This window comes from Zingiber officinale, chromosome 6B (genome assembly GCF_018446385.1).
Source record: "Zingiber officinale cultivar Zhangliang chromosome 6B, Zo_v1.1, whole genome shotgun sequence".
Taxonomy (NCBI): domain Eukaryota; kingdom Viridiplantae; phylum Streptophyta; class Magnoliopsida; order Zingiberales; family Zingiberaceae; genus Zingiber; species Zingiber officinale.
This window is the reverse complement of record NC_055996.1, coordinates 78,405,039-78,426,358: the sequence shown is the minus strand read 5'-3', so window position 1 is coordinate 78,426,358 and position 21,320 is coordinate 78,405,039.

The following is a 21,320-nucleotide window of genomic DNA, read 5'->3' as shown; positions in this document are numbered from 1 at the left end:
TGGATAAGCTACAGATGTGAAAGCTTGGGTAATACTGTAACCAAAACACTACTCTTAGATTTTTCTACCCTTGAATCGCCTGCCATTATCTAAAACCATCTTGTGTGGAACTCTAAATCTACAAATAATGTGCTTCCATAAAAATTTAATAACCTTTTGTTCGGTTATCTTAACTACCAGCTTGACCTCCACCTATTTTGAGAAATAATCCATGGCCACTAATAAGAATCTCTTTTGAGCCAGCGTCAAGGGAAAAGGACCCACTATATCCATGCTCCACTCCACTGGTCGAATGGACAGGAAACTATTGAAGTTTTGATGCTTCTGACAGGACAAACAAGTTCTCACTAGATGGGCAACATTGGCTTGCAGAGTGGGCCAAAAATACCCAACCAGCAACACCTTCCGAGCGAGAGACCGACCACCTGCATAACTTCTATAGGAACCTTGATACATTTCTTGTAAAATATTTTGTATGTCATCTGGACTGATGCATATAAGCAGAGGACATGAGAAGGTCTGCTTATAAAGTTGATCACCAATTAGAGTGAACCGACTAGCTGTCTTCTTAATCATACGTGTCTGCTCGCCCTCAGCCGACAGACTACCCTATTGTAGAAATAATATAATTGGTGTTCCCCTTAAATAAGTTATTACCCTATTTGCATCAATCAAAATATTTCCTTATTCCAAAAATACTCTTGACCTAAAATTAAAATTTTCTCCCTTAATATCAAATATCAAAATATATTTTTTTTTCTTTCATATCACTTCTCTCTCCTTGTTCCCTCTCATCATATTTTCTCTCTCATCATTTTATCACATACTTTCTCTCTCCTTAATCTCTCCTATCACGCTCTCCTTGCTCTTTTTTCTCATTACACTTTTTCTCTCATCATATTTTCTCTCTCCTCAATCTCTTCCATCGCACTCTCTTCCTTCTTTTTTTTCTCATCATACTTTCTCTCTCCTCAATCTCTCCTATTACACTCTCTTTTCTCTTTTTTTCTCATCACACTTTCGTTCTCATCATACTTTCACTCTCCTCAATCTCTCTTGTCACACTCCCTCTTTTTTTCCTCAACACACTTTCTCTCTCATCATACTTTCTCTCTCCTTGATCTCTCCCATCACACTCACTGTTCTCTTTTTTTTCTCATCACACTTTCTCTCTCATCATACTTTCTCTCTCACCATACTTTCTCTCTCATCACACTCTCTCTCTTCATTTTTTTTCTCATTACATTTTCTCTCTCTTCATCCTCTTCGATCATACTTTCTCTCACATCATATTTTCTCTCTCATCTTCTCTCATCATGCTCTCTCCTATCACACTCTCTTTTCTCATTTACTCTCATCACACTTTCTCTCTCATCATCCTTTCTCTCTCATCATTCTCTTTCATCATATTTTTCTCTCACATTCATCTTTCACTCACATCTATTTTTTTCTCTTATTTTCCTTTAAGGGTAAAAAAAGATATTTTGATTTATTCTGATATTTTGATTTATTCCTTTCTCTCTCATCATTCTCTTTCATCATATTTTTCTCTCACATTCATCTTTCACTCACATCTATTTTTTTCTCTTATTTTCCTTTAAGGGTAAAAAAAGATATTTTGATTTATTCCGATAGAAAATATACAACTAACCAAACATTACTTTTAAGAGTGATATTCATGCACATACCCATTCTCATTCCATAATACAATGATTCCCATTCCGATTCCTATTCTTAGGAAAGAACCAAACACCCCCTAAGTTATTTTGTTATCTAACGAGTTTGAATGAGTTTACAGGAAAGTTCTAAGTGTACATAGGAAAAACTCCTAGCTGTGGTTAGGCAGGTGCAAAACCCTAGGGGGTGGTAATCCTAGGTGAGGAAAAAGTCCTAGCTGTGATTAGGCAAAGGGAAAGCCCTAGGGGGTGATAACCCTAGGTCCTAGGGGATGGTAACCCTATGCGGAAAGCCTTGGCGGGTCAAGAGCTTCGGGAAAAATCCTAGGGGGTGGTAACCCTAGGTTGAAATCCTGGTGTCGCGAACCGGGTGGAAAACTGGATGGGTTGTGGAGCGGACGTCCAGCAGAAAGTCCTGGAACCTCGGGCACTGAGCAAAAGTCTAGTCGGTCTAGAGGACCGGTCTGGCAACAAGTATATTCTCCTGAGTGGAGTAGGTGAGGATGTGTTCCTCAGTGAGGGAATAGTAGACGTCAGATCGACCTAGGGTTTCAGGTTAGAAATCCGAAGTCAGAAACGGACAGTCTGAAGAATGTCAAATATTTTATTTATCATGTCTATATTATGCTAACTTTGTTTTACAGGGTATGGTTGATTTTTTGGACTAACATATTTTGTAGGAAGTGAATCGGAAATGATTGCCTCGGATGAACAGCACCCCGAAGCGCCCTCCATGTAGCTTGGGGCACCTCGGGCACACTCATCGACAGCTCCATAGCAAAGGCGCGAGGGTGCCTCCATGGAGCTTGGAGGCGCCCTGGACGTAAGTGGAGGGCGCCCTCCATGCGATTGGAGGCGCCCTCGGACAGATAAGCAGTGAAGAGTCAGAAGCTTATCATCGCTGCAGATTCGGCGGGGATAAGGGCGCCCTCCATGGTGTTGGAGGCACCCTCCACGAGCTACTTAAGCCCAGTTCGAGCAGTAGCAAGAAAACAATAAGAACTCACAACCATTCTTCCGTGTGCTGCTCAAAGGATGATCCGATAAGGCTGTAACAAGACACCAACGATCCGAAGCTTTAAAATTCTATGTTTTCTATTGTTGTTATAATTTCATTACTACTTTACTTGTATTTCAAATTATAAATTTCCAAGCTTGTAGTGATTGCCCAAAGTAAACGCTCAATGAGCGTGGGCCTTAGAGTAGGAGTCACCACAGGCTCCGAACCAAGTAAAACAACGTGTCATTTCTTTTATTGCTTTTATTCTGCTGTGTATTACTCAATTGCTTTAAACGAACGAAATAGCCATGAGTACTATTCACCCTCCTCTAGCGCTTTCGATCCAACAATTGGTATCAGAGCGGGGTCGCTTCGAATTGGTGAAACCACCATTCAAGCAGTTTTTCATGGTAGTTTTTTTTATTTTTTGGAGTTGATCAGAATCAGTATAATTGTCGTCTTCTGATCTGTTTTAATCGTAATCGAAATCTTTTCTTAAGGCTGGTGCAACACCACTCGAGTTCGCATATTTTTTTTTTTTTAATCCCGCACTACTAATCCAAGACCAAGTCTTGGAACAAAGTTTCTTGTCTTTTTGTGTGCGAGGTTTTCTCTAAAATGACCCATCAAGAAGGCTATAGCACAGCTCGACTGCCACTCTTCTTCAGCGAAGATTTTGGCTACTGGAAGGGCCGAATGGAGTCTTAACTTCAAACCCAGTTTGAAATGTGGATGATCATCAAAACTGGCATCACACTCTCACTCGATGGCATGGGAAAACTAGTTTCATGAGAGAACTGGGACGCAAGTATAATAAAGAAGGTCGAAGTCAATGACAAAGAAACGTGCACTCTTCAATATGGACTGACAAAGGAGGATCCGAACCGAGTCGGCCCGTTCTCAAGCGCGAAAAAGTTGTGGGAAAAGTTGATCGAGCTGCACAAGGGCACTTCTGACACGAAGGTAAGCAAGCATGATTTACTTTTTAATAAACTATATAACATCAAAATGCAGGAAGGTGAGACGGCTAGCCAACTTCACACGCACATTCAAGATCTTCTCAACAACCTCCATGCAATCAGACAGAAGGTGGAGAATCGGGATGTAATAAGGTATGCACTCAACGCTTTTCTGAGGAATACGTTGTGGGCATCAATAGTAGACGCCTACAAGGTATCTAAGAATTTGTCTTCAATTAAACTAGATGAGTTATTTTCCAAATTTAAATTACATGAACAGACTAATGCACGTCCGGCCGAGAAAGATATTGCATTGATTGCAGGTACGAGCAAGACAAAGGAGACTAGAAAGAAGCATCAGATTGAACCCGAGTCCAAAGATGAACCGGACTCAGACGATGACGACGATGAGAGTGCAGCCAAACTCATCAATCTGATACGAAAAATGTGCAAAAAGAAGAGGTGACTCCATCGAACATGAAGCCCAAATCTGGATATACCTGCTACGGTTGCAACCGGAAAGGACACTACAAGCCGGAATGTTCGAACCAGAAGCAATGAAGAAGGAAGTCCTTGAAAGAAACGTGGTCCAAGTCATCAGAAGAATCTGACGAGGAAGAACACAAGCAAGCAAGTTACCTCGCTCTACTAGTACAAGCATATGTGGTCGAAATTGAGTCCGAGTTCGAGTCAGATATCGAGAGCAAATCAGAAACCGAGTCCGAGTGAAGCCACGGATCCGTATCCATTTCTGAAGGGTCTAACCCCATTGTAAGCTCTCTAATTTCTGGTACTAATGTAGATGATTTAGAAAAAATTAGTTTCATATTTATTAAATAAATTGGTCAAATCCAACGTCCGGGTCAAGTCACTCCAAAAGGAGGTAATAGCCCTTAAGGAAGCAACCAACTCGAGTTCTTTGACTGAGTCAGTTCAAAATGGAAGCTCAGCCCAAGTCCAACAACTTGAGGAAGAAAATTCTAATTTGAAAACTCAAGTAAAATAACTCAAGGACACGTTGGAACGGTTCACCTTGGGTTCCAAGAATCTTGATCTGATTCTTGTAAAATAAAGAGTCGTTCACAATAGATCCAAACTTGGATTTAAGGCCAAACAAAAATACATATCTTATTTGTCTCTATTAAAACACTCAAATATAAACTTAGTCCAAGCATGAGTCCCCAAGTCGAACTTGATTAATCAAGTTGGACTTGGTCAATATTGGATCCCCAAGGATCAGGTCCATTACCTTGATAGATCTTATCGAGCCTATGATCCAGGGGGAGCTAATAGAAATACCATTTTTATCAATAGATAAATTTGTTTGATGCTTGATTTATAATTTTTTTTTTTTAATTATGCATGCTTAGACTAGGATAGATAAGGACCTAGATGTGATTTACACTTGACTAGATAGACCTAGAGGTTTCAAAAAGAAAATTAAATATCCAATTTCGTTGAAAGGCTTTGTCTAGAAGTGGTGGATGATCTCATATCCAAGAAGGCCTAGTACCTCGCCATAACCTGGAAACCAATCTTTGAAATAAATATTTAATTGACTAATTGAAAACCCTGAGTCGAACTCAAATGTAAATTAATCCTTAAATAATTATCTAAATCAAAGATTTAATTAACCATCTCACAAAACTATTAATGTTTCCTGATTGAAAATCTAGAAGTGGGTGAGATGAACCTAGGTTTAAAGTAATTAACCAAACCTGAATTAATTAAATTAAAGCTAACTCAATTAATATTCATAATTCATTATAAAATCATGATTAATTTCAAAATCTAATTAATTATAAAAAATTTAATTTCAAATCTAATTAAAATCAAAATGTTAATTGTTATAAAATCATAATTAAATTATAATTATTTTAAATAATAATGAATTTCAAACATCTTAATTATTTGATTATTAATCATAATTAAATTTTAAATTATTAACTCTTATATTTTTAAAATCATAATTATTTTAAAAGATAATTAATTTTCAAATCAAAATTAAGTTTACAATTTCAAACTTAATTAATTTTTAAAATATTTTAAAAATATTTAAAATTTTAATTATTGTCAAATGGTTAAATCTAATTAAACTCATATTTGAAATTCAAACTTATATATTAAAATTTTAAACTCATACTTTTATTGATAAAATTAAAATAAAGTTAACTCCATCTCATAAGCACTCATAAGCTAAACATGCTTGATAATCTAGAATGGATGAGATGAAAAATCGAGAAAATAATAACCTTTTTTTATTTATTTACATGCTTGGATTCTAGGATCCTCAAATTTTTTAAGGCATTAATCTAGGGGAGTGAAGGGAGTCAAGTTAAGTTTTTTTTTTTGTTAAAGTTTTCTTTAAAAAAAAGGGGGGGTCCAAAATATTTCTGAAAAAGAAAGTTCATTTTTCAAACTATTTTTGGAATGAAAAATAAATCATTGTTTTAAACTAAGTATTTGATAAATTATTTTAAATTTTTTTGAAAAAGATCGTTTACTTAGCTAAGTATTTTTACAAGAAAATATTTTTAAAGCTAAGTTTCTTTTAACAAAGTATTCTTTAAGCTAAGTGCTTATTAAAATATTTTTTAAAAGGGCTGAAGTTTTTATCACAATATTCTTAAAAGTAAAGTATTTTTTTAAGCTGAGTACTTTTAACTAAGCCTTTTTTCAAAACCTTTATAAAAATGAGTATTAAAACTAAAGTTCTTATCAACTTCTTTTGGAAGCTAAAGCACTTGACAAAACAATTATTTTCAAAGCTAAGTTTTTTTTTTTGGAAAAAGCTAAGTTTCAAAACCTAAGATTAGCTAAGTTTTTTTTAAGTAATTTTTAAAGCTAAAATTTAGATAAATTATTTTTTGAAAAATCTAAATATATTTCAAAGTACTTAATTTTAAAAGCTAAGTTTAAGTCACTTTCAAAAACTTAAAAGTTTTGCTAAGTTTTTTCTTTCTTCTTGCAAAACAAATAAGAGCTACCTTTTAGGGGGAGCTAAAAAAATTTTTTATCTTTACATTTTTTTTTCTCTCTACTTAGTATTATTTTTTATTTATGTCAAAGGGGGAGAGAAAAGTCAAAGTTAAGAATCTAAGAATTTAAACTAATTAAGAATTTAAACATAATGAAAGGGGGTGCATAAAGTTATTTTTGAATTATTGCATTCATGCTCTTATTTAAATTCCATTATTTATTATTATGTTTTATTTAACTTTGAACCATGTTGTCATAATCAAAAAGGGGGAGATTGTTGGTGCGGGAAGCAACCGACGACCGAACTTGTGTTTTGATTATGTCAAAGGGTCCAAAGTTAAGTTGTTTTGTTATCTAATAAGTTGGCAAGAAAGTCCTAAGTGTACTTAGGCAAAATTCCTAGCTACAGTTAGGCAAGTGGAAAACCTAGGGGGTGGTAACCCTAGGTGAGGAAAAAGTCCTAGCTACGATTTGGCAAAGGGAAAACCCTAAGGGTGGTAACCCTAGGTCCTAGGAGGAGGTAACCCTAGGTGAAAAGTCTTGGAGGGTCGAGAGCTTCGGGCAAAATTCTAGAGGGTGGTAACCCTAGATTGAAATCCTGGTGTTGCGAACCGGGTGGAAGATTGGATGGGTCGTGGAGCGAACGTCCAGCAGAAAGTCCTGGAACCTCGGGCGCTGAGCAAAAGTCTAGTCAGTCTGGAGGATCGATCTGGCAACAGGTATATTCTCTTGAGTGGAGCAGATGAGGACGCGTTCACCGGTGAGGGAACAGTAGGCGTCAGTTCGACCTAGGGTTTCAGGTTGGAAATCCGAAGTCAGAACCGGATAGTCTGAAGACTGCCAAATATTTTATTTATCATGTCTATATTGTGCTAACTTTGTTTTGCAGGGTATGGTTGATTTTTTGGACTAACATATTTTGCAGGAAGCGAATCGGACATAATTGCCTTGGATGAATAGTACCTGAGGCGCCCTCCATGGAGCTTAGGGGTGCCTCGGGCACACTTATTGATTACTCCACAACAAAGGCACGAGGGCGCCTCCATGGAGCTTAGAGGTGCCCTGGACGCAGGTGGAGGGCATCCTCCATGCGGTTGGAGGCTCCCTCAGACAGATAAGCGATGAAGAGTCAAAAACTTATCATCGCTGCGAATTCGGCGGGGATGAGGGCGCCCTCCATGGTGTTGGAGGCGCCCTCCATGGGATACTTAAGCCTAGTTTGAGCAGCAGCAAGAAGACAATAAGAACTCGCAACCATTCTTCCATGTGCTGCTTAAAGGACGATCCGATAAAGTTGTAACAAGACACCGACGACCCGAAACTTTAAAATTCTATGTTTTCCATTGTCGGTATAATTTCATTACTGCTTTACTTGTATTTCAAATTGTAAATTTCCGAGCTTAGAGTGATTGTCCAAAGTAAACGCTCAACGAGTGTTGGCCTTGAAGTAGGAGTCGCAATAAGCTCTGAACCATGTAAAACCAACGTGTCATTTCTTTTATTGCTTTTATTCCGTTGTGTATTACTTGATTGCTTTAAACGAACAAAATAGGCACGAGCACTATTCACCCCGCCCTCTAGCGCTTTCGATCCAACAATCCTGCTATATCTTTTGTTTGGCCGAGTGGAATAACCGCTCGGCCAGGATTCTGATATCCCTGTGTTTGCTACCGCACTGGGCGGAATAGCCGTTCGGTTGAAAGTCCCTTGTCCGAGTGTCTTCTATTGCTGGGCTGAGTGAGATGACCGCTCGGCTAGAAGCCCACTGTCCACCTGCTCTTTTGCTTGGCTAAGCGGGATAGTCGTTCGGTAGGCAGTTCACTGTCCGTGTGCTCGGCTGGTATCGAGTCTTGCTAGGACGAGCGAGGGAGCCACTCGGCTCTACTTCTGCGTGTCCATTGAGCATCAGTTTGACTACTCCTGTAACGACCCGCCTTCTACTGACTAGGCTGTAAGGCGAATCGCTACAATACTGCTGTACTGACTGTGCGGAAAACTGAGCTAATTTAAAATTTACTAAACTAATTACTGTAAAGTCTTAACCTGACATTCCAAGAGTATCTAAGTGTTGTACACATGCTAGGAGAGACAATCTATGCCTCTCGAATGTCCTGCTAGCTGTAATCAGACATTTCAACCGATCCGTGAGTCGATTGAGCCGTCGGAACGATTCACAGATCGTTCCAGCTGATACTGGCACGGAGGCACCCTCTGGATCGGTCGGCTGATCGATCCATAAGCTTACCTCGCTTCTGTACGCAACTGGATCGGTCTACCGACCGATCCAGGAACACCCTGATCGATCGGGAGACCGATCGGTGAGCCTCTGTGCTTCTACTGCGTTCTGTACGCAGTTGGATCGGTCTACCGACCAATCCAGGAGCGCCCTGATCGGTCGGTAAATCGATCAGTGCACTTCCTAGCTTTCTGTTCGCTTCGGGATCGGTCGGCTGACCGATCCATAACCCTTGCCAACTCTCTGTTCGTGCCTGGGTCGGTCGGCTGACCGATCCCGTGACACCAACTCATTCCTGATCGGTCGGCTGACCGATCAGGGTTTCTGATTTCGAATCTGATTTCAGCACTGGTTCGTGCCAAAACCTCCCACTACAACTATCTAATGTATAATAAACATTCTAACAACATGTAGTAACAATTCTAACTTAAGCTAAAGCAAGGTTTACTGGTTCATGGCATTTTAACAACTTAAAGTGCATGAAGATATGAATTTCTAAAAGTTCTAATTGCTTAAAACATGAAACTGAACTAATAAACTGAAAAATGCTAAAGTAAATGCTAAATCCCCAGAGGGTCTTTTATTCTAGTTCCTTCCACACACATCCTCATCTGCATTGACCTCCAGCCTCCACTGCTAGTCCATTTTCCTTTTACCTGTATCTGCAGTATAAGGAAAATAGTATCTGTAAGCTTAAAGCTTAGTAAGAAACTATCTACCTCACTAAAACATGCAACGATGCGATTATGTTTTTAAACCATGCTGTTTGAAACATACTGAATATGCAAGCATGGCATGACATGGTATCATACAAAGCATGGCATAACATAAAAACTGAACATGCTTTAAACTGAACATGGCATACTTATAAACTGAGCATAAAACTGAACTAATCATGCATATATCTAAATCTGTACATGAACTCGAATCATGTAAACTGAACCTGAACTGAACTGAAAGCTAAACTAGTGTTCTCATCACTGGTTTCAAATTTGAAAACTATACATATAATAGATGAAAATACTAAACATGTCTTGGGCCCCGCAATCAGACATCACAGATCCCCACGAGACCCGGATTGCAAGTTCGAATCCAAGAAGGTTACTAGGTTATCTCGAACCTAGGGACGATCTGGGAGTCCAAATTCCATGGATATCTCGATCCAAGTACAAGGTTGAATCGAATAAAAGTAAAATACTAAATATTGCTTATTTTTCTTTATTTCTAGGTTATCGAACCTAGAGCTAGGTTATCTGAACCTAGAGGCTACTGTGGGAGCCCACCCAATGGATATCTGATCCATTAGCTGTAATAACTGATAATAAACTGAGTAAAATGTTTCTAATACATTTTACATGCTGTTAGGACGCCTATTGGTGCATCCTTCGGAACTGAGCATTCTACCGAATGCTTGGTGTGCACTAAAAGCACACCCTAAAACTGAAAACTGTAAAATTACTGAACTAATGCCAAAACTAACAAGCGAGAGCAATTATACTGCAGGTGAGGGGTTTCTTACCTCAATCGCAAGGTTTTCTTACGATTCTATTCGCTAGGTTTCTCGAAAAACTGATCCTCTCGACGAACCGCTTACGTCCTCTCGTTCCTCTCGCGGAGAAGAATCTTTTTCGTGTTGGAGTCGTCGCCGGAAGATGATCCCTTGACCCTTGGCTTGGTGTGTGCCGTGCGTGAGGAAGAGGGGAAGAGGAGAGGTGCGGCGGTTTTAGGTTTCGGGTGAGGAAAAGCTACGGTGAGAAAATAATCTAAACTTCTCACTTAAATCCTTATTTATATTTACTAATTAATTCATCCAAAATCAATTATAAATATAATTGATTCCCTTTTCTTTTAGCACGGCCCTGCTGGGTTCAACTGGTTTCTAGTATTATCCCTTACACCATAGGTCTCGGGTTCGATTCCCGCCTAAGCTATTTTGCGACCTATTTGTTTTTGCTACTTCCGGTACTCCAAAAATTATGTAAAAATATCCTAAAAATCTAGAGAAATCATAGGATATTTCTAAAATAAATTCGGGAATTTTTTGGGCTTTACAACTCCATACCAGGGACGGTGGGTCGGTGTTTAACCCCCGATCGAGCTATGTCCCACCCGACCGGCCAAGACCCTCCATCCGTCGACCGTCCAAACTCTGACCTTCTTTAACCTCCACCCTGGCAGTGGGGCGGGGCCCCTCCTTATCACCGCATCACAAGTCTCCCCTTTAAGTTTAGTCAAAGGAGGTTGTAGTCCGATTGACTGGACCATCACGTGTGTGTATTCCCTCCCGCTATGGACTTCGATCAGGATGGACCCAATCCTAACCAATCCGCCTTCTAAAGCTTGTCGCTCGGTCATAAGCTCACTCCCTCGATCTGATCGGGCGAACAAAGGCTTGCACTTGTAGAACTTTTTCTTTGGGCTGTTTCGGGCGAGCGCGGGCTAGGCTGATGTCATCGCAATTTCTTGGGAAGCATGCAAATCCCCTCTCATAAAGGCAGAATAGGTTCCCATGCCTGCCTTAATTGCCGACCCATGATAGCATGCCACGTGTCATGCCCGCAGCCGTCTCACGCCTGTCGTGACAGACATTGATTGCGATGTTGGCGGTTTGAATTCAATGGCGAGATCTTGACCTAGGTTTCTATGAGCTAGATTGGATAGCTCTAGTCGGCTGAGCCCGAGGTATATGAGCCCGCTGTGTTGCCGCCTTCGTTACGCTCTCGTTGTTGTGTTTCCGACGATCCGTGTTCCTACGCGCTGTGCTTTCCGGCAACTCCTTGCGTTTTGTCCTCCGGCGGTCCTCCGTCTCCCTTTTTCCCAGTAAGCCCTCCTCCCTTCACCTTTTCTTCCAATCATTCTACTATACGCTGGTCCGATGATCTTCCGATGACCCTTGTGTATCTTTTTCAATCACTTTTCTTCCATTTTGTGTCTGTCTTAGCGATGGCCAGCTCCTCGCAGCCGTCAGCCCCCGTCCCCGAACCCTGGTATACCACCATGGAGTCTAGGTTTGACGAGGGTGACGCAAAGGGCCTTATGAATGCCTTCGAAATTCCATCTGACCACGAGATTGTTTTGCCTTCCTCGTCTAATCAGTCAAATATCCCGCCGACCGGATGCATCTATCTGTTCAGGGACCATGTCTCCGTCGGTCTGCGGTTCCCTATCCATCCTTTTATTATCGTAGTCTGCAAATATTTCCGTATCTCCCTCCCTCAACTCATGTCGAACTCCTTGCGTCTTCTGTGCGGCGTCAACGTCTTGTTTCGACTGCATGACATTCCTCTCACGCTCTGGGTCTTCCACTATTTTTACTACCCAAAGTTGTACGAGTCGGGGACCTTCCTCTTCCAGTCTAGGGTTGGTCTAGTGTTTTTTTGATAAAATACCCTCCTCCAATAAACATTGGAGGGAGTACATCTTTTTCCTGCGTCTTCCCGAGCGGTCGAAATTCTCAACCCACTGGTAGCTCGAAGTGGCGCCTCAACCCCCTCTGAAGAGTTACAAGAGCAGATCGAACTACTTGGATGTTGCGGCGATGCTGGCCGATTAGAAGTACGACATCCACAAGTTGTTGCTTGAATGTGTAATGACCCGGCCCCTTCGGCCCATTTGGCGGTCCATTTGGTGACCCCTTATGTCGTCGACCGTCGACCCTCGGCCGTGTCGTTACTCCAGGATTCGAACTCTAGACCTCCAGGCTTAAGTACTAGAGTTTATGAATCCTGGTAGCCAAGTGAGCGCCGCTCACTTAGCTACCAGGATTCATAAACTCTAGTACTTAAGCCTGGAGGTCTAGAGTTCGAATCCTAGGGAATGCAAATATCCACTGACCAGGGGTGGAAAGACCTAGTGAGTAATGGCACGGCCGAGGGTCGACGGTCGATGACATAAGGGATCGCCAAATGGGCTGAAGGGGTCTGGTCGTTACAGAATGTGATCTCTACATCTTCGTCCTGAATCCGATCTGCACCCGGTTGCTGACCAGCTTAGGTAAGACACTGCTTTACCTATTCTTTTGATGGTAACTGATTTTTCCTTTTATCCTACAGCCAAAATCATGATGTGCGCGCGAATGGTCAGCAAGGCGAAGCTTTCGGATAGCGCGATTGAGGCGACTGCTACCGAGGAACTAGCGAGCAGAGGTCTGCGATCGGTCGGCTCCCATAAAGATCCACTTGGGCTAAGCAAGGAGACGCCCATGGAAGTGGGCGAAAGCGCGGCCAGCCATGCGCTGAGCGGAGGGGCCACCCCGAGCTCACAGCCTCAGATCGAGTGATGCCCCATCATTCCCGCCGAGGAACCCTCGGGCTCGACTTCCTCCGACGTGCCACTGACCAAGCGCAAGAGGCACCGAGTGGAGCCATCTTCGCGTTCCGCTACCTCAGGCGCACAATTAGTTGAGAGGGTCAAAACTTCAACTCCAGCTCCGCTCCCTGAAACTATGGAGGCTTCATCGTCCGATAGGACGCCCTCCCGAGCCAAGCTACCACAAGGGACCGTCGCCGCATTGCTTGTGGCCTTTATGCCGCCACCACCGAAACCTCTGGCGGTTAAACAGTCCAACATCTTACCGGCTTCTGGTCAGGCGACGTCATCCCACTCAGCCTCGAGTGGTCGACGATCTGTTACGGCGATCCTCCATCTGCCAACAGAGGACAACAGCGAGCCAAGCGCCCAGTCCCGGACCCCTGAGCACCAGATCCTCATCCGGGGGCCGCTCGCCGAAGTCTGGGAGGATTCCCCGGCTCATGCGGCGATGCTTCCTCCAGGCGCCCTGGCCAACAGTCATACCCAAATGACCACTGGGGTAAGTTCTTTATTGTAAACTCATGGCTTACCTCCGTTCGGCCATAACTTTTTCTTGTTTACATGCTGTACTGGGTGGAGAGCCTGGCCATGTGCCACAGGCTGGCCCCCCTATTTGGAGGATGAGTTCAAGAAACTCAAGATCTCGAGCAGCGCCTCTTCCTCCCAAGGGCCATCGATCTCTGAGGTCGAGAAGCTGAAGGGCGACCTAGATAAGAGTAATAAGCTTCTGGAGGCCGAGCGGAAAAAGTCTGTCGATCAGGAGGTGATGGTGGCTCAGCTCAATAAACAAGTCACCACCTTCGACAAGAAGATAGAGTTGGCCACATCCAAGAAGCAATGGGTCATCGACGACCTCAAATTGAAGAACAAGGAGACCTGGAGCTTGGCCCAGAAGCTTAAGGAAGCCGAGGATTTTTTGGTGGTCGAGCGGAACAGCCGCTTGGCTGAGGAAAAGCCCCTCGACGATCAGGTGGCCTTCAGGGATGTCGCACTAGCCGCCGCCAAGGGTGAAGGACTGTTGGATGCCATAGCCCTCCCATCATTCTTTGAGCTCTCGACCGACGAACTGCCTCCCATTGTCAGACACGAGTCAGCGCGGGACTCTGAACCAGCAAATAATGTTCTACCAAATATATTTGGTGACCATCCGCTCGGTGATTCTGGCAAGTGGCTCGGCCTCGAGCCACTTTGAGAAGTAGTCCACCGCCACTAGCAAGAACTTGCGCTGGCCAGTTGCCATAGGGAAAAGTCTCACGATGTTCATGCCCCATTGGTCGAACGGGCACGATACCGTAAACGTTTTCATCTCCTCAATCGGTCGGTGCAGTGTGTTGTGGTACTTCTGATAGGATAGGCAAGTGGCTGTCGTCTGAGCGGCATCCTCCTGGAGAATCAGCCAGAAGTATCCAGCCAGGAGTAATTTTTGGACTAATGCACGGCCGCCCGAATAACCTCCGCAAGAGCCTTAGTGTACCTCATTTAGGATGTAATCGACGTCTTCTAGTCTGACGCACTTGAGTATGGTCGGAAGAAGGCTTTCTTATAGAGCTAGTCACCAATCAACGTGAATCGACCGACCCTCTTTTTTATTAGGAGAGCATCCTCCGGATTGGTAGGTACAGTTCCCGAACGCAAGAACTCTATTAGGGTCGTCCTCCAGTCGTTCGGGAAGGTGATTCCCTCCATGCAGTCGATATGGGCCACTAGTGAGACCTGCTCGATCGGTTGACCTATGACGATCGACGTTAACAAGCTAGCCAGCTTTGCTAGCTCATCCGCCGCTTGGTTTTCCGATCGGGGGATCTTTTGTATAACCACTTCTTGGAAGTTGGCCTTCATCTTTTCAAAAGCCTCTGCATAGAGCCTTAGCAAAGTGCTTCTTATTTCAAAGGCCCCAGATAGTTGTTGGGCGGCGAGCTGGGAATCTGAGTGGATGAGGACTTTACCCGCTCCCACGTGTTGAGCTGCTTGCAGGCCAGCTATAAACACCTCATACTCCACTTCGTTGTTAAAAGCTCGGTAGTCCAGCCGGACAAACAACTGCATCCGATCTTCACGAGGTGAGATGAGGATTAAGTCGATCCCGCTGCCCTACCGAGTGGATGAGTCGTCCACATATATCTTCCACGTCGACGCTGGCTTATCACTTTGGACTTCTATCACAAAGTTCGCCAGGGCTTGAGCTTTGATCGCCGCACAGGGTTGATATTGGATGTCAAACTCGCTAAGTTTGGTCGTCCACTTTATTAGCCGTCCGGACACCTCTGGATTAAGGAGGACTCTTCCTAGAGTACTGTTAGTCATCACTATGATTGAGTGTGTTAGGAAGTATGGGTGAAGGCTTCGCGCGGTGAGTACCAGTGCATAGGCTAATTTTTTGAGATTGGTGTAGCAAGATTCAGTATCCTTCAATATATGACTCAGAAAATATACAGGTTGCTGATATTGGCCGTTCTGGCTGACTAAAGTTGATCCAACGACATGTTCATTGGATGATGTTGTAGCCCAGGAAGTGACCACTTTTTGCGCCGAACAGGAACTTGCTCGGGTTCAGCTTTATTCCGTATGCCCTTAGCGTTTGGCAGGTTTCGTTGATATCTGCCCATAGGTCAGCAACTCGGCGGGATTTGATGAGTATATCATCGACGTATACCTCCATATTATGGTCGATCTACCATCAGAACATTTTATTCATTAGCCTCTGGCAGGTGGCTCCGGCATTCTTCAGTTTGAACGGTATGATGTTGTAGCAGTATGTGCCATCGATTGTGATGAAGCTGACCTTTTCTTGATCCTCGCGGGCGAGCGGCACTTGATGATATCGTTGATATGCATCGAGCATACAAATCACCTCACATCCCGCCGTCGAGTCCACCAGTTGATCTATCCGGGGCAGCGGATAGAAGTCTTTTGGGAATGTCTTGTTTAAGTCGCGGAAGTCGATGCAGACTCACCATTTGTTGCCCGGCTTGGAGACTAGCACTACATTGGCTAGCCAACTTGGGAATTTAACCTCCCTGATGTGGCCGGCCTCCAATAGCTTTTCTATCTTCACCCGGATGATCACGTTCTACTCGGCGCTGAAGTACCAGTTTCTTTGTTTAACCAACTAAGCATCTGATCAGACGTGGAGCTCATACTGGGCTACGCTTGGGGAGATGTCGGGTAACTCATGTGTGGACCAGGCGAACACCTCATGGTTTTCGCTGAGGCAGGCGATCAGCTTTGCCTTCTGCCTTCTTCTCCTCTTCCAGGTCGGCAGCCATGAAGGTCGTGCCTTCCGACCGACTGGGGTAGATCTGTACCTCCTCCTTTCCTTCATATACAAAGGTGGGAGGTTTCTCGGTAATAGCATTTACCTCTAGCCATGGAGATTTCCGAGCTGCTTTAGCCTCGGCTTTGACCATCTCTGTTGGAGTGTATACTAAAAGCCTAGCTTTTGTATAAACATTTATAAGAATCACATTGGTCAAGTGTCTACATTTATATATATCAAATGTAGATGTTCAATTAATTTATATTGTAGATAACATAGTGTGTGGTGTAACACACAGAAGATCGTGTTATTGGTTCTTTATAAATTATAAACAGTAGCTCACGATCAAGATGGAAAGGAACAAACCAATGGAAGGTCGTAGTGTAATTAGGTATTAGTTTATCTTAACTATATAATTACACTAGTACACTTAGAGTGTATTGAGTAGGACCATTATGTAGGACCGTTAGATTGGATAGAGGGGGGGTGAATATCGATTCGAAAAAGACGAGTATAAACGCAGCGGAAAAGTAAATGAACACAGTTGTTTTTTACTTCGTTCGGAGCCTGTGACGACTCCTACTCGAAGGCCCGTGGTCCTTGACCACTTTCGTTGGGCAATCACTATCAATTCGAATATTACAGAGTTAAGTACAAGAATTGACAGATAAAGAAAATACCCACAATAGAATTAAAACAAAACCAGCACTGAGTCGGAGAGCTTTTCGTAGCGTCGCAAGAGCACAGAGCAGCAGATCTTGGATTCTTAGTTGATATGAAGCTCCACCCTTGCCCCTTCTTTTATATGAAGCTCAGGGCGCCCCGGATTCCTTCCAGGCGCCCTGGTGAGACGTGGCAGGTCCAACCAGTGAGCTCCTTCCGGGCGCCTGGATTCCTTCCGAGCGCCCGGACCCTGTTTTCTCACAGAATCAGTCCTGCAAGACAAACGTTAGTCCGGAGGCAAATATATATCCTGTAAAACAGATTGTTAGCACAATTAAAGTTCAACAAAGTAATAGCAAAGAGTATGACTTAGATTCCGTCTTTCCGAGACCGGAATCTAGTCACGATCTCGACTTAGATATCCGAAATGGATCTAAGCCGGATCGACGCCTAATGTTCCCTTCCCGGGAACGCGTCCTCACAGTCACTCCCTTCCAGTGACTTACCTTACTTACCTGCCAGACGAGCCCTTCGACCCGTCTGGACTTCTCGCCAGCTATCCGGTCAGCCCGTCGACCTAGCTGGACTTCTCGCCAAGCGTCCGGTCAGCCCGTCGACCCGCTTGGACTTCTCGCCAGCTATCCGGTCAGCCCGTCGACCTAGCTGGACTTCTCGCCAAGCGTCCGGTCAGCCCGTCGACCCGCTTGGACTTCTTGCCAGCTATCCGGTCAGCCCGTCGACCTAGCTGGACTTCGTGCCAGACATCCGGTCAGCCCGTCGACCTGTCTGGACTTTTCCTGCACACTTGATCAAAGTGTCAGACAACAACACAACTAACTTAACCTATTTGTCATTCATCAAAACCTGGGTTAGACCGTTAGTGCTACCCGCACCAACACATTAGAGGTCGTTTATTTTTATACTGTCTTTATAAAAGAACTAAGACCTCAGTTATTATGGAAGTGTGTGCTCTTAATCCTAATATAATAACAAGCACATATGTTTGATATTTATTTCTTTAATTTATTAATGGGTGAGATTTAGTTCAATAAATCAATAAGCCGATAAGTTGGGAAATGATATCACTTATAGTGTGTGTTATTGATTATAGAAGGAAACTGTGTCCTAGTGATCTAGGTTGATAATGTCCCCAAGAGGAGCTCATAAGGATTGTCATGTTAAACCCTGCAGGTGGACTTAATCCGACATGATGATAAGGTTGAGTGGTACTACTCTTGGACTGAGATATTAATTAAAATGAGTTGTCAGTAACTCAATTAATTAGTGGACATCCGATATCTTAAACACAGGGAGACTAACACACTCATAATAAGAAAGGAGCCCAAAAATGTAATTTGGGATTGGTACGGTAGTTCAATAATAATTCTTTAGTGGTATGAATTATTATTGATGAAGTTAAGTTGTGTGTTCGGGGTGAACACGGGAAGCTTAATTTCATCGGGAGACCAAAATCAATTCCTCCTCTCGGTCCCTATCGTAGCCTCTTGTATATAGAGATTTATATCCACCACATACCCACCTTCTTACCCATCCTAATGGGGCCGTCCAAGCTAGCTTAGAACCCAAGCTAGGGACGGCCAAGACCAAGTTGATGAGCCAAATTGGTGGCCGACCAAAGCTTGGGTCCCAAGCTTAGGTGGCCGGCCACTAGAAAATTAAAAGGAATTTTTATTAAAATTATTTCTTATGTGGATATCATGGTTTTAAAAGAGAGTTTAAAATTTAAATCTTTCCTTTTATAACTTTCTACAAAAGATTAAGAAAAGATTTGAAATATTTCCTTATTTTTAGATTGAAAGGAGATTTTAATTTTGAGAAAACTTTCCTTTTTAACCATGTTCATGATTTAAAAGAAAGTTTAAAAATTAAATATTCTCTTTTGTTAGTTTCTACAAAAGATTAAGAAAAAATTTGATATCTTTCCTTATTTGTAGATTGAAAAGAGATTTTAATTTTTAGAGATAACTTTCCTTTTTGGAAATTATCCACATGTTAGAAAGATTTTAATTTATAAAATTTCCTTTTTACTAACCAATCATGAAGGGATTAAAATTATTGGAGAAATTTTTATAAATTTTCGGAAACAAATTAGGAAGTTTTGATTTTTGTTTTAATTAAAACTCTCCTTGTTTTGGGGAAATAAGTGGTCGGCCATGTAATAATGAAAAGGAAAATTGTTTTTAATTAAATAAATTTTTCCTTTACATGGCAAAAGAATTAAGAAAGTTTTTAATTAAATTTCCTTATTTGTCAAGACCAAGGAATATAAAAGCGGAGGTAGAGGTGCCTTCATGGAGTACGACTCTATTATTTTTCTTCCTCTTTTTTCTTCCTTGGTGGTGGTCGGCCCTATTATTTTTCCTTCTTCCTTTTCTTTCTTCTTCATTGGCTGGACCTTGTAATCTCATGGAGCTTGAAGATGGCCTGATTTTAGCATGGAGAAGGAGAGAAAGGAAGTATCCTTGGAGCTTGGTGGTGGTGACCGAACCGCATCTATTCATGGAATATTTGTGGTGGCCGAATCATGCGAAGAGAAGAAGGTGGCTTTGGTGGATTCTCATCTCGGTAGATTGTTGCCCACACAACGTCCGGGATAAGAAGAGGAATACGGTAGAAGATCAAGAAGTTATTTTTACTTACAAAGAAAGGTATAACTAGTAATTATTTTCCGCATCATACTAGTTTTCTTTGTATAATTATTTTTGGAAATACCAAACACAAGAAGCATTAGATTCTATATTTTTGGATTTGTTTCGAAGATGTGTTTCTTTTTGTTTTGTTTTTCAAATTTGTGATTCGATTGTTCTTTTTTGTTAACCTAGAGTTATTTAAGGAAATTAAATATTAGTTTTCCTTAAAAGGCTTTGTCTAGGCGGTGGTGGTTGCTCCCATATCCAAGAAGGCCATGTGCCTCGCCATGCAGTCCTGGAAGCCAATTTTGGAAATTAATATTTAATGAAATTAATAACATAGGTGGATTTAAATCAATAGTGTTAAGTTCCGCTTGCGATTCAAATCTAAACCATTAAGAACAGATAAGTTAAATTTGGAATCAATGATGTTAAGTTTCGTCTGCGATTCCTAATTTAACTTCTAAAGAACACAATAGGTTATTTAAGGAAAGGTTCGACACTTGTACAAAAAAAATTTTGTACAGTGGAACCGGTACGTTTTCCTAGGACTAACCAACAATTGGTATCAGAGCTAGGGTTTGCCTTTGTGTGTTTGGTTTTCAAATAGATTATGCACATGTCATACATAATTTAGGCAGGATAATAGTAGGATGTGCTAACTTTGTGGTTGCAGGCTCCAACTATTATGGCATATTTTTATTGTGTGTGATTGGACCCTTGGACATGTCAAGGGCATTTAATTGTGTGTGCATGATTATAAAATTAAATACAACAGGAGCTGTATTAGTTATTAGAATTTTACTTTTTTGTTCGATCTAGAACACATGTACATTCCTTTATGGAATATAGGATTGATATATGTAAAATTCTATTTTTGTCGCGGATCATATCTTTGCGAGGCGTGGTGCTATTGGAGGACCAGAGGCGCAGCGGAATAAGAAGCAAGATAGATGCGACAACTCGACCCGATGGCGGTGGCTAAAAATGGCAGCAGCTAGGGTTGGAGCACACGGAAGACAGTGATGAAAATGTCATAATAGTTAGAAAATTAATTTTCAAATTTATTGCTTTTATTTACTATGTGTGTGCATGTGTTATATGCTAGCATAGGTTAAAATTCCTCATTTTTAAATAACTAAGTGGGAGAGGGATTAGTATATAAATCCCACAGTCTCCATTACTGGTTTGTAAGTGATGTAACAAGCTTGCGTGTTGGCTCTGAGTGCCTCCCTCCACAACGGATGAGTTTGTTTGCAGATCACTAGATCAAACTTCCTTAATGGATGGTTATAGGAAATTATTTAGGATGTGCATGATCTTCTCCAACTGAAGGGGCACAATTCTATTTAATGGACTTAGTATCAAAGTAATGGTATACACTTAGATGCATCTAATAGTATCCTCCCCAACAGAATCACTATTATTACTTGTGTGACCAAAAAGGAAATCAACTATTAATTTGTCATAAAACTAAGTTGACAAGATAATAAAATTAATTAGTTAAAACCCCTCTTACAAATGATTGATTTTGTATACGTCCACACTAACGTGGCATACAAAATTAACGGTGTTTGAGATCATTTTAT